Raw genomic sequence first — 12,950 nt, forward strand, 5'->3', positions numbered from 1 at the left:
CTGCCCAACTACCATTACTAAGAAGCAAGAATCCAGCCAAATCCGTAATGCAGTCTGTGTTTCCCCGGTTTCCTCTCCTCTGGAAACACGACAGTCCTGAAGGAGTCTGGCTACCTGTGTGACATACCAGTGCACTGTGGTTTCCCTCACTCAAGCCCTGTTCACCTGAGGCAGCGGCAGAGAAATCCCAAACTGGATTGCGGCCCTGAACTGGAATGGATTGTGAGCCTGCTGCTGTGTGTTTTTGGTTAGGAAGTGAAGAAAGTGCACAGCTAATACTACAGCCTTTGTCTATACCTTATTTTTCGCTCTATAAGATGCACCTAGTTTTTGGAGGAGGAAAACAAGAAAAGAAAAATTCTGAATCTCAGAAGCCAGAACAGCAAGAGGGATTGCTGCACAGTGAAAGCAGCAATCCCTCTTGCTGTTCTGGCTTCTGGGATAGCTGCGCAGCCTGCATTTGCTCCATAAAACGCACACACATTTCCCCTTACTTTTTAGGAGGGAAAAAGTGAGTCTTATAGAGCAAAAAATACGGTATTTATGGTGTGTGTGTGTGTGTGTGTGTGTGTGTGTGTGAGAGAGAGAGAGAGAGAGAGAGAGAAGGAAATCACTTCTACTAGATAGGGTTCTGTGTTTGAACATTTGTATGTTGTGAATCCTCTGTGAAAAATAAGGAAGGTTCTTCTTCTTCTTCTTCTTCTTCTTCTTCTTCTTCTTCTTCTTCTTCTTCTTCTTCTTCTTCTTCTTCTTCTTCTTCTTCACATTTGTATCTCATCTTCCCTTCAAAAGAGCTCTGGGTAGTTTACATAGTTATCTTCCTCCCTATTTTATCTCCACAACCACCCTGTTAGGTAGGCCAAATATCAGTGGAGCTTACAACTTTACAGCCAAGTGAGGATTTTAATAAGGAAACAGGTGTGTGTGTGTGTGTAGGAAATTCCTTCCTTCTTTCCTTCCTTTTCTGTAGGAAATCCCTCTTCTTCTGGCACCTGTACAGAATCTATCCAGGTGTGCTGTGATTTCAGCATCCAGAGAGGAGTGGACTTGGCGGGAGTTGAGGAGGAGGGGGTTTGCAGCAGCCTTGGAGTCTGGCCAGCAGAGCAGCTCCTCTGTCGTAGTCCTCTCCACCCTTCGCTTCTCAACCCTCCAGGAGAAAACAAGTCAAGCAGGCCCAACCACAAGAGCCCATTGGGGTGTGTGTCCCTTTTGTGCAAGGAAAAGCAGCTGCTGGGAATCCTCATTCAGAGGGAGGCTGGATCCTAGCTAGGAGAGGCCAGGTAGTCAATCAGTGACTTAGAACCAGGGAGGGGAAAGAATTTAGACTCAGTTGGTGTTTAAAGGTGGAACTACCTAATCTGCACTTTCTGAAAAAATATGCAGATTGAATTGCAGCCCTACTTTGAAATACACACTTCTCCAAATTTTGCCATGTGATTCTCCAGCCAACTAAAGCATACAGCTAGGTAGCAGAGTCTAAGGGACGCGGGTGGCCCTGTGGGTTAAACCACAGAGCCTAGGACTTGCCTATCAGAAGGTCGGCAGTTCAAATCTCCGTGATGGGGTGAGATCCCGTTGCTCGGTCCCTGCTCCTGCCAACCTAGCAGTTCGAAAGCCTGTCAAAGTGCTAGTAGATAGATAGGTACCGGCGGGAAGGTAAGTGGCATTTCCGTGCGCTGCTCTGGTTCGCCAGAAGTGGCTTAGTCATGCTGGCCACATGACCATCTGTACGCCGGCTCCCTTGGCCAATAAAGCGAGATGAACGCCGCAACACCAGAGTCGGTCACGACTGGACCTAATGGTCAGGAGTCCCTTTACCTTTAGGTACAGTGGTACCTCAGGTTAAGAACCTAATTCGTTCTGGAGGTCCATTCTTAACCTGAAACTGTTCTTAACCTGAGGTACCACTTCAAGTAATGGGGTCTCCCGCTGCCGCCGCCATCCGATTTCTGTTCTCCTCCTGAAGCAAAGTTCTTAACCTGAGGTACTATTTCTGGGTTAGCGGAGTCTGTAACCTGAAGCATCTGTAACCTGAAGCGTCTGTAACCCAAGGTACAGATATGCGTGTACCAGGGAAAATAGTGTACCTGTGGTCTTGGGATGGAGGGTGGTATACAACTTTAATTAATAAAATAAATATAACATAAAAATTTATTAGGGGGAAATAGGTTTGCAAAAAGAATTGTTTTATTTATTACATTTCTATTCCACCTTTCCTCCAACAAGCTGAAGGTGGAGTGCATGGCCATACCACCTCCTCCTAATTTAATTCCCACAACTACCTTGTGAAGTAGGTTAGGCTGAGAGAGGCAGCAACTCTGATGGTTGAGACTAGGCCGCCATCCCCACCCCTAAGCAACTGTTCTCTCCAAGTATGTATGTTGCTTTTCACGTCTGTATGTTATTTGAATTGAAACAATCATTTGCAGGTCACTTTCTGTGCCCAGCCCAGAACTACAAGGTTCAGAAAAGGGCAACCAAAAAGATCCGAGGGTGGTGGTGGTGGTGTAATAGAACATCTCCCGCACAAGGAAAGGTTGCAATCCTTCAGACTTTAGCAAAAGTTTAGCAAAAAGGCTAGTAAGAAGGGACATAATATATGTTTATAATATGATGCAGGATGTGAAGAAGTTTTCCTCCTCTCCTATAACACTTGACTTTGAGAATATTCACTGAAGCTGAATGTTGGATTATTCAGGACAGATTAAAGAAATGACTTTCCCCCCATGCATATAGTTAAACTGTAGAACTCACTCCTGCAGGAGGCGGTGATGGGCCACCTGCTTAGATGATGTGAAAGAGGACTGGGCAAATTCATGGAGGAGAAGGTGCCCACGCGTTACTAGCTCTGATGGCTGCGCTCTGTCTCCACAGTCAGAAGCAGTACTGAAGTGTAGAGTTAGAAGGGGTCCCGGGGGTCATCCAGTCTGACCCCCTGCAATGCATTAATCTCAGCTAGATCATACAGGACAGATGGCCATCCAACCTCTGCTTGGAAAACTCAAATGAAGGAGAGTCCACCACCTTCTGAGGGAGTCCATTCCACAGCTAGACAGCTATTACAGTCAGAAAGTTCTTCCGGATGTTGGAATCTCCTTTCTTGTAACTTGAATCCATTGGTTCAGGTCCTAGCCTCTGAAGGAAACAATATTGCTGACATCTTCCATGTGACAGCCCTTTAGATGTTTGAAGATGGCTGCCCTACCTCCTCTGCCTCCTCTTTTCCAGGCTAAACATGCCCAGCTTGGTTTCCAGGCCCTCAGTCATCTTGGTTGCCATCTTCTGCATACATCGCAGCTTGTCAATATCCTTCTTTAATTGTGCTGTCCAGAACTGGACTCAGTTGCTGGAAACCACAGGAGAGCACACTTGTGCTAGGGTTCTGCTCAAGTGCTTACTATAATGGGCATCTGCTTGGCTGCTGTGAGGGCAGGAGCCTGGACTAGATGTGCCACTGGCCTGATTCAACAGGGTTTCCCCTTATGTTCTTAGAGTCCTACAGAGATATGGCACTAGCTCTGGTCCCCCATTATAGAAGGAAAATAGGGCCTGCACTAAAAGTCCTGGCACTGCCCAGACTATATGTTTCCTGTTGTCAGAAGAGCCCACCCACCACAGCCAAACACAAACACCCAACCGCACCCTAGGCCAACCCCAACCTCTCTCACCACCAAAGGAACACAAGTGAATAGTAAAGAGAACCCACACAAGCGACGCTATCACAAAACCCACACAAACATTAAGTAAAATCCAAACATCGCCCCCCAACCCCCATGACCCCCTCCACCTTTCCCCCCTTTTTCTTCCTATTGTAACCCTAATGTCTCACCAAATGAAACTGACCTTTGGAAAATGTAACTTGAAAAAAGAGACATTGCACATACTTTTGTAAACCAATAAATCTTTAATAAAATCAAAAATCAGAAGAGCCCACCATGACCCACCAATTAGATTTGGGATCTTCAAACCTGATATGTACCTGAGTTCATTTTATAGAAAGTCCCCACTCTGGCAACATCCTGGAAGGTCTAAAAGTCCAGCATTGTAAAGACGGCTTAATTATAATGTTGATTTCCATATGGAGGGAGGGGGAATGCCCTTTTATACAGTAATTACCAGTGTATTAATTAATATAGAAGAATAAAAGAGAATGAAATAAACTCACAGTGCAAATCCATAAATGTTTACCCTGAATTAATGCCCACTGTGCTCAGCAATGCTCATTTTCCAGAAAGAGTGCTGATTGCTGCCTCAGTTAAATAAATTGATTGAATAAATAAAGTCTCTGGCAAGCCTGCAAGTGAGCATCCGCAGAGGAGGCAGCCTGTTGTGTCTCTGCATGATTGATCCCTCTGACCTTGCCTCCTCCTGAGGCTGTGTGTGTTTTTGAATCCAAGGGGTGTTTGGATCATTCAGTTGCTTCAGGTGAAGAGATGCATTAAAAAACCACCTTTCCAGAGAGGAGGATGCCAGGTTATGTCCTTCCACGAATCACAGCTCTGGGCTTGTCTCTGTTCAGTCACTCTCTGCTTTGGGTGGGATATCTTGCACACTGCCTCTGTCTGTGGTGTGAAGGGAACATTCCTTCCCTGCTGAAGCAGAGGCGTGACATAGTGATTTACTCAGGCTCAGGGCAAAGGTGCTCATTGTATCTCTGCATGAGTCTCTTTTCAATGTCCCCTTCCTTTCTGTCCTGCACAGATCTGTGGCTGATGCAGAAGCTTAGCAGACAGGAACCTCTGAGGGTGAATGTAAGAATGCAGGAAGCTGCTTCTTGCTCAGCCAAACCATTGAACCATCTAGATCTGTGTTGACTGGCTGCAAGTCTCAAGGATTGCAGACGGGGTCTTGCCCAGCCCTCCCTGGAAAAACAAGGGACCTTCTTCAGTGGAGGATAGGACCATCAATGGTCAGTCATGGTGGCTATACAGTATTCCACCTCCACTGTTGCAGTACAGTATTGCCTCTGGACGCCAGTTGCCAGGAATCACCAGCAGAGAGAATGCTGTTGCACCCAGGTCCTGCTTACTGGCTTCCCCTAATGGGCACTTGGTTGACCACTGTGAGAACAGAATGCTGGACTAGACTCTTTGGCCTGATCCTGCAACCAGGCTCTTTTAATGTTCTCTGATGCAAAAGTGGGGAGGGGGGCAGCAATTTGCTTGGGTCAGAAAGCAGGGGTTCCCCCCTGCAGACCAGAGCGGTCGCAGCATATGGTCTGCTTTGAAGCAGATGGAGGAAAGAGGGAGGATCCATTCAACGTCCTGAAAGAATGAGCCTCAACAAACTTTGAGCTATAAAGGGGAAATGGGTTGGGGAGTTGATTGCAGGACCCACTTCGGTCTGTTGTCTCCTGGCTACGGAAAGGGCTGAGCTCTGGTGCGGAGGAGACCCGCCTGCCCAGCTGCCTCCAAGCTCATCCTTCGCCTGCCTCTGCTCAGATCTGCCTCCGAGCCAGTCAGCGCCTGCCTTTTCCCAGGGAAGCATCTCAGAAAAGTGGTTTGGCTCCCGTCCAGCCATTAGCAATGGAAATGTACCGTCTCCCGGAAACCAGCAACGAGGCTTGCCTTGTTTTCTAGCGTCCTCTCTCTCTCTTTCACTCGCCCCCCTCACCTTGCACCCTTGGGCTGCAGACATCACAGCTTCTGGAGCTGACATCCAACCCTAGTTCGCTAGCCTCCTGTCCACACAGCCAATTCACAAAGATCTGCTGGTTCAGACCATAAAGCCTTTCTGGTCCGTCTCCCAGCCGTGGATAATCTCAGTGGTGGAGAATCTATGCTGCGTGGAGTCAGGTGATCAAGCACCCCATCACAAAAACCTGGAGGAGGGCCGCATCCCAGTGGTTAACGCCACCTGCATTACATACATAATGTCCTTCTTTCAGTCCCAAATGGCATCTCTAGGTAGGGTTGGGGAAGAGCCTCCATGCCTGAAACCCTGGAGAGCAGCTGCCAGTCTGTGCAGACTATGCTGAGATAAATGGATCGATGCTCTGACTCATCATGAGATGGCTTTCTTATTTATTTCTTGCATCAGTACCCCACCTTTTCCTCCAAGGTGCTCAAGGTGGTCACATTGTTCTCCTATCTCTGTTGCTATCCTGACAACAACCCTGTGAGGTAGGTTTGGCTGAGAGATGGCAACTGGCCCCAAGGTCACGCAATGAGCTTCTTGGCCGAGTTGGGAGGTGGGGATTCAAACCTTCGTCTTCAAGGTCCTAGCCCAACATGCTAACCACTACACTGCACTGCTTCTTGCCCCCTTGATGGCAGCCCCAAAACTCTTGAATGGTCCCCCCAGGGAGGCTCGCCTGACCCCAACTCTGAATTTTCACTTTGGTTCCAAGACCTCTTAATTTGGCCCACTTTTCCACATCCAGGGGCTTCAGCCACTTGGAGGCTCTGTTTTTATCCATTCCACTGAATGGGGTGGTTTAGCACTGGACTGAAAAATTAACATCCATGTCCTCCTCCCTTCTGTTGCCCTAACCACCCTTCATCAGAGTTTGCATGCAAAAGCGATCAAAGGGGGAAACAGGTTTTGTTGAAATTTTAGGATGGGGGGGGAGGTTACTGTGGCGCTTGCCTTACTTTTGAGCAAGTGGCGAGGCTGCCTGTTTTCCTTCTTTCTTGTAAAATTACCCTTTGTCTTGAAAAGGTAAAAGGCTTCTCTTAAAAACAGAAGAGTCCTCTTGCAATGATATTCCTTGCTTCCCCAGTGCATTCCCCACCTCCGTGGTTGGTCATCGCCCCTTCCCTCCTCTAAGGATTCTCTCTAATGCTTATGCAAATGAGCACGCTTTGCATAAGCCATCTAGCTGATGAGATTGTTTCTGTTTTGCAGAACTTGGGATCTGTCAGCATGGACCAATCTGCAGGCAGGAAAAGATGCATGGGTTGTAATAATAATAATAATAATAATAATAATAATAATAATAATAATAATAGTTTGTTGTTTTATGTTACTTGTGAGGGGTTTGGCTGTTCTAGAAGGTTTAAGGTTTTTTTTTTTAGATGTGCTTAATTGTTTTCTTAAATGTTTTAAATGCATTTTATTTTATTATTAATAAATATTGTTTTTACTACTTCATTGCTTGATGACCTGTGCTCATTTGGGTGAAAGGATGAGAAAATCATTAGGACACTAGAGGTTGTTGCCAAACGTTAATTTTACTCAGAGTACACCCATTGAAAACAATGAGCATGGTTAGCATAGATTCATTGATGAGCTGGAAACAACCCCAAGGATGTAAAAGCTCCTCGTTGGTTCACAATGCTTACGGTCATATCTTCTTGCCTATTCCACCACCCGGAAGTTTTGGGTGTAGATTCATGAGGACCAGAAACTTTAAAGCTGGGGGGGAAAGGGTTCTGGCCAGAAACCCAATTTCTGTACTTTCACATAGAGCTGAGGTGAGATTTCTCATAAGAGATGTTGCATGCAGAAAGTCCCAAGTTTAATCCCCAGTGACATCTCCTGGCATTGCTGGGAGAGACCCCTACCTGGAAACCTGGAAAGTGACAGCCAGTCAGTGCGGACAAGCCTGAGCTCGATAAACCAAAAGTCTGACTTGGTATAAATCACCTTCCTATATCCCTTGGCATTTACTGTCAGATCCCAAAATGGGTTGATGCAACATACCTGCTTGCCCAGGACTTAAACGCCCCTACAGAGGCTGCGTTCTTACAACCCACTTTAGGAAAAGCGTGCTAGGCATCCAGAATTGGGAGCTTTTCAGGAATTTGGATACTCTCTCTAAGGAGGCCTTCTTGGCCCAGATGTTGCAAAGATTTTGGCAACTGGTGAAGACTTTCCTCTTAGCCAAGGTGCTTTGGTTTTGCTCACCTCAATCTGCTCTTTGTAGCTTTTGAAAGTTATTTGTTTTTGTTTTGCTATATTGATTTCATTAGGGTGGTGTTTTGTTTTTTTTAAATCACATTGATCCTCTGATTGCAAATTACTGTTTATTTATTTAAGTCAGGATAGCTCAGTTAGTTAGGGCATGGTGCTGACCACGCCAAGGCTGCAGGTTCGCTCCCCATATGGGACAGTTCCTGCATTGCAGGGCATTGGACTAGAATTATCCTCACAGTCCTTTCCTACTCTAGGTAAAGGTAAAGGTACCCCTGCCCGTATGGGCCAGTCTTGACAGACTCTAGGGTTGTGCGCCCATCTCACTCAAGAGGCCAGGGGCCAGCGCTGTCCGGAGACACTTCCGGGTCATGTGGCCAGCGTGACATCGCTGCTCTGGCGAGCCAGAGCCGCACACGGAAACGCCGTTTACCTTCCCGCCAGTAAGCGGTCCCTATTTATTTACTTGCACCCGGGAGTGCTTTCGAACTGCTAGGTTGACAGGCGCTGGGACCGAACAGCGGGAGCGCACCCCGCCGTGGGGATTCGAACCGCTGACCTTTTGATCAGCAAGCCCTAGGCGCTGAGGCTTTTACCCACAGTGCCACCCGCGTCCTACTCTACTTTCCTACTCTACAGTTCACCAAATGATCTGACAAAGAGTCTGAAAAGAGATTGCAAAAGATCCTAATAAGGTGCGATGTGCACTGAAATCCTGCCCATTTTAGATGGGATGGTTTTCATAGAAGCAAACTGGATGATTTCCCAATTGTAATACTACTACTGCTACTAGTTAGTTAGTGAGTGAGTTAGTTAGTTAGTTAGTTAGTTAGTTATACCCTGCTCATCTGACTGGGTTGCCCCAACCACTCTGGGCAGCTTCCAGCATATTTAAAAACATAATAAAACATTAAACCTTAAAAGATTTCCCAATACAGGGCTGCCTTCAGATCTCTTCTAAGGGTCATCTCCTTGACATCTGATGGGAGGATGTTCCACAAGGAATGGAATTGTAGAGTTGGAAGAGACCTTGTGAGTTATCTAGTCCATGACAGATGGCCATCCAGCCTCTGCTTAAAAACCTCCAATGAAGTACTCATTTGACAAAGGGTACTTCAAAACTATTTTCAACCAACCCACTTCTTGTGTATGGTCAGGATTAATGGTGGAGGTCAGTGCACATTACCCTTGTCTATGAACCACTTGGGGACACGGGTGGTGCTGTGGTCTAAACCACCGAGCCTCTTGGGCTTGCTGATCAGAAGGTCAGCGGTTCAAATCCCCGTGACGGGGTGAACTCCCGTTGTTCGGTCCCTGCTCCTGCCAACCTATCAGTTCAAAAGCACGCCAGTGCAAGTAGATAAATAGGTATCGCTCTGGCGGGAAGGGAAATTGCGTTTCTGTGTGCTGCTCTGGTTTCACCAGAAGTGGCATGGTCATGCTGACCACATGACCCGGAAAAACTGTCTCCAGACAAATGTCAGCTGCCTTGGCCAGTAAAGCGAGATGAGCGCCGCAACCCCAGAGTTGTTCTGGACTTAACTGACTTAACTGTCAGGGGTTCTTTACCTTTTTATGAACCACTTAGAGACTAAGCGGTATATAAATTATTTAAATAAACAATTTAGGGCTCCACCAACTTTAATATTGATTACTTCCAACTCAGCTGCCTCAAGTGCAGAGTTTCCCTGATTATTTGTTGCTGACTACTTAAACTGCATATCCACCATACATGCAAAGCACACACACACACACACACACTCCAGAAAAGTTCTGGGAACTGTAGTTTAATGGTACTGTGGGAATTGTAGCTTTGTTAGGGGTAATCTACTGTTCCCAAGATTCTTTGGAAGAATCCATGTGCTTTAAATGTGTTTGGTGTGGACACAGCCTTAGGCCCCATCTGCACTAATTGTTTAAAGCGGTATCATACCGCTCTCCCCCTGCCACCTTCCCAAAAAGAATCCTATGGACTGTATTTTGTTAAAGGTGCTGGAAGTTGCTAAGAGACCCCTGACCCCTTCACAGAGATAAAGTTCCCAGGCTGGTTTAACAACCAATCCCTCTTTTCAGGGAACACTGAGAGCTGTGGCTCTGTGAGGGGGGAACACAGCTGTCTCCTACAAACTCTTTGCACCTTTGAAGAACTACAGTTCCCAAGATTCCTAGGGGAAGCTGTGACTGCTTAAAGTGGTAGGATATCCACTGAATGTAATGTGTAGTGCAGAGAAGACCTTCACCTCTGTTTTGCCTGGAGGGAACTCAGCAGGGAAGAGGATGGGTGTGGCGTAGTGGTTAGAGTGTTGGAATAAGATCCTGGGAGACCAGGGTTCAAATCCCCACTCAGCCATGAAACTCACTAGGTGAGCTTTGACCAATCACTGCCTCTCTTCCTAACCTACCTCACAGGGTTGTTGTAGGGCTTAGATGAGGTGGGAGAGAACCATGTACGCCACATTGAGTTCCTTGGTGGAAGCGTTGGGGTAGAAATGCAATAAAATAAAGTTTAAAAATGCAACTAGAATGAGTTGAATGAATGAAACATTAGGAAGAACTTCCTGACAGTAAGAGCTGTTCAACAGTGGAATTTGCTGCCAAGGAGTGTGGTGGAGTCTCCTTCTTTGGAGGTCTTTAAGCAGAGGCTTGACAACCATATGTCAGGAGTGCTCTGATGGTGTTTCCTGCTTGGCAGGGGGTTGGACTCGATGGCCCTTGTGGTCTCTTCCAACTCTATGATTCTATGATTCTATGAGTTGGCTCCACCTCTCAGGGACTCCTTTCATTGGCTCCGCCCCTGCCTCTTGCTGGCTCTGGCACCACCTGCTGCTGGCCTTCTGCCCTACCAGTCTCAATAATTGACAGAAGTCACCACTGGTTATGAAAGGGGTAATTGATGGTTTGGGAGGTGGGGTTCCAACCTGGATTCAAAGGAGCTTTCTGCCTGCATTGCATCACTCTGGCTGACGTTGATCATAGCTGGACGCTAGCCATGCCTGGAAGGGATGATGATGACAACCTCTGCTGTTGAGGCCCTTCTGGAGTTCTTGAGAGGTTCAGCTCCTGACTCCTGGGCATGATCCAAGAGGCACAAGAGTGCGGTGTAGTGGTTAAAGTACCAGGAGAACCAGGGGTCAAATCCCCATTCACCTATGAAGCGCACTAGGCAACTTTGGGTAAGTCACTCGCTCTTAACATAACCTACTTCACAGGATAAATAGGGAGGAGAACTATGGAGGACCCGTTGGAGGAAATGTGGGGTATAAATGTAATAAGCACATAAACAGAGTGAGTGGCTGAGAAAGGACTTGACCAAAACCTTCTTAGGGTAGAAGGGGTTCCATCCACCATAACACAGTTTGCAAGCAGAAAACCAGGTTCAGGCCTCTGTTTTCCCCAAAGCCTGGATCAATCCCTCTCTAAGACCTTGCAGAGCTGGTGCCGATTGGCCTGCTCGGCATTGCAGAAGACCCTTATCCCCTTCAGTCCACAGCGTCTCCAGCTAAATGGATCTAGAGTCAGGAATAGCCAAAGGTAATCCAAACCAACCCACCGGCCAATGTGAAAGACGCTTATCTGCCCACAAGACCCAAAGGAAGGCATTACCAAGCAAATCTGCAAATGAATAGAACCTCAAGAGGTTTCTCTTGCAATCCTGGATAAATGAAAAAAAAAAAAACCCAGCTCTCAATTTCTGACAGTGGGCTCCTTAGTGGTGTCCCCCCATTATATCTAAAAAGGGGGGGGGATTAAAATGCAATGGGGGTGTCTGAAAAGCAGGTGGGGGAATGAATTGAGCAAGGCTGAGGCTGGGAACTGTGTCTAAACCTTTCTGCTTCTTCATCCTCCCCCATCTGTTTGAAATTCGTTTCTGACTCAGTTTCCAAGGCTCAGAGAGCTGGCAAATGGGGCTGCTGTGTGAAAGAGTCTGCGTGGCAGAATTTTCTCCTTGCCTCTCTGCCCTTTGTTTCTCTCTCTCTCTCTCTCTCTCTCTCTCACACACACACACACACACAGAGAGAGAGAGAACCCCCGCTTTCCATAAAGAGAGATCAGGGTGGGTAGCCAAGTTTACCTGGCATAGGGAGGACCTCTGCACAACAAAAAGAAAGAAAAGGGAGAGACAGAGAGGCTAGGAAGGCGCGGGGGGGGGGGGGAGAGAGAAAAAGTTTCCAATCCATTAACAAAGAAAGGAAGAAAGTTGTGCAGAGCATAGTTGGCTGGCTTAAAAGTGCAAGGCAAACCCGAGTGTACCGAGCGGAGGCAAAGAAAATGCAACACTCCCTCCATGTGTTTGAGAGTGGGTACTGCAGGACATTTCGAAAGAACATGCTTCTGCACACAGGGCCCCATAGTTAAATTACGGAACCCGCTCCCACAAGAGGCAGTGGTGCCCAGCAACGTAGAAGGCTTTAAAAGAGGACTGGAACAGATTCATGGTGGAGAGGGTTATTAATGGCTACTATGCTCTGCCTGCTTCTAACTTTCTTCTTCTTTGGCGATCACTTGAAGCACCCTCTAAAATACATACATTTACGCCTCAGCCTAAAGGGTCAGAAGAAAGACCCCTTAGAGATTCTTATGAAGACTCTTAGGACTTGATGAACCAACTGTCCAACTCTGTAGAATGCAGCTTCACGTGCCCTTGTTCTGGGAAAGGGCTGTGGCTCAGTGGTAGAGCATCTGCTTTGCATGCAGAAGGTCCCAGGTTCAGTCCCTGACAATCTTCAGGTAGGACTGAAACCCTGGAGAGGTGCTGGTAGGCCTGAGGAAAGGCTCCTTTACTGAAACCCTGGAGAAACACTGTCATGGTTTGACGTGGCATGGGCCAGTTTTCTGCCTCCCTCTTTTAATTGAGCCCTTTACTCAATGAGAACTAGAATCCTACTAAACATCGAGCTCTTTACTCAATGAGAACTAGAATCCTACTAAACATTGAACCCTTTACTCAATGAAAACTAAAATCCTACTAAACAATGAGAACTAGAATCCTACTCTCTCTCTCTAGCGCAGCAGTTCTCAACCTATGGGTCCCCAGATGTTGTTGGACTACAACTCCCATCATCTCTGAGCTCTGGCCTTGCTAGCTAGGGGTGATG

General features: G+C 47.0%; 1 long non-coding RNA gene across 1 annotated transcript; it reads right to left on the minus strand.

The window, feature by feature from the left end:
• Positions 1 to 3,884: 3,884 nt before the first annotated feature.
• Positions 3,885 to 11,945, minus strand: LOC310669738. The gene is made up of 3 exons (XR_014507341.1): positions 11,927 to 11,945; positions 10,773 to 10,921; positions 3,885 to 6,874 (listed from the first exon to the last, which is right to left on the minus strand). It is a non-coding gene; the product is annotated as an uncharacterized lncRNA (long non-coding RNA).
• Positions 11,946 to 12,950: the final 1,005 nt, after the last annotated feature.

This window comes from Podarcis tiliguerta (assembly GCF_965153285.1).
Source record: "Podarcis tiliguerta genome assembly, chromosome: Z".
In the NCBI taxonomy this organism is placed as follows: Eukaryota; Metazoa; Chordata; class Lepidosauria; order Squamata; family Lacertidae; genus Podarcis; species Podarcis tiliguerta.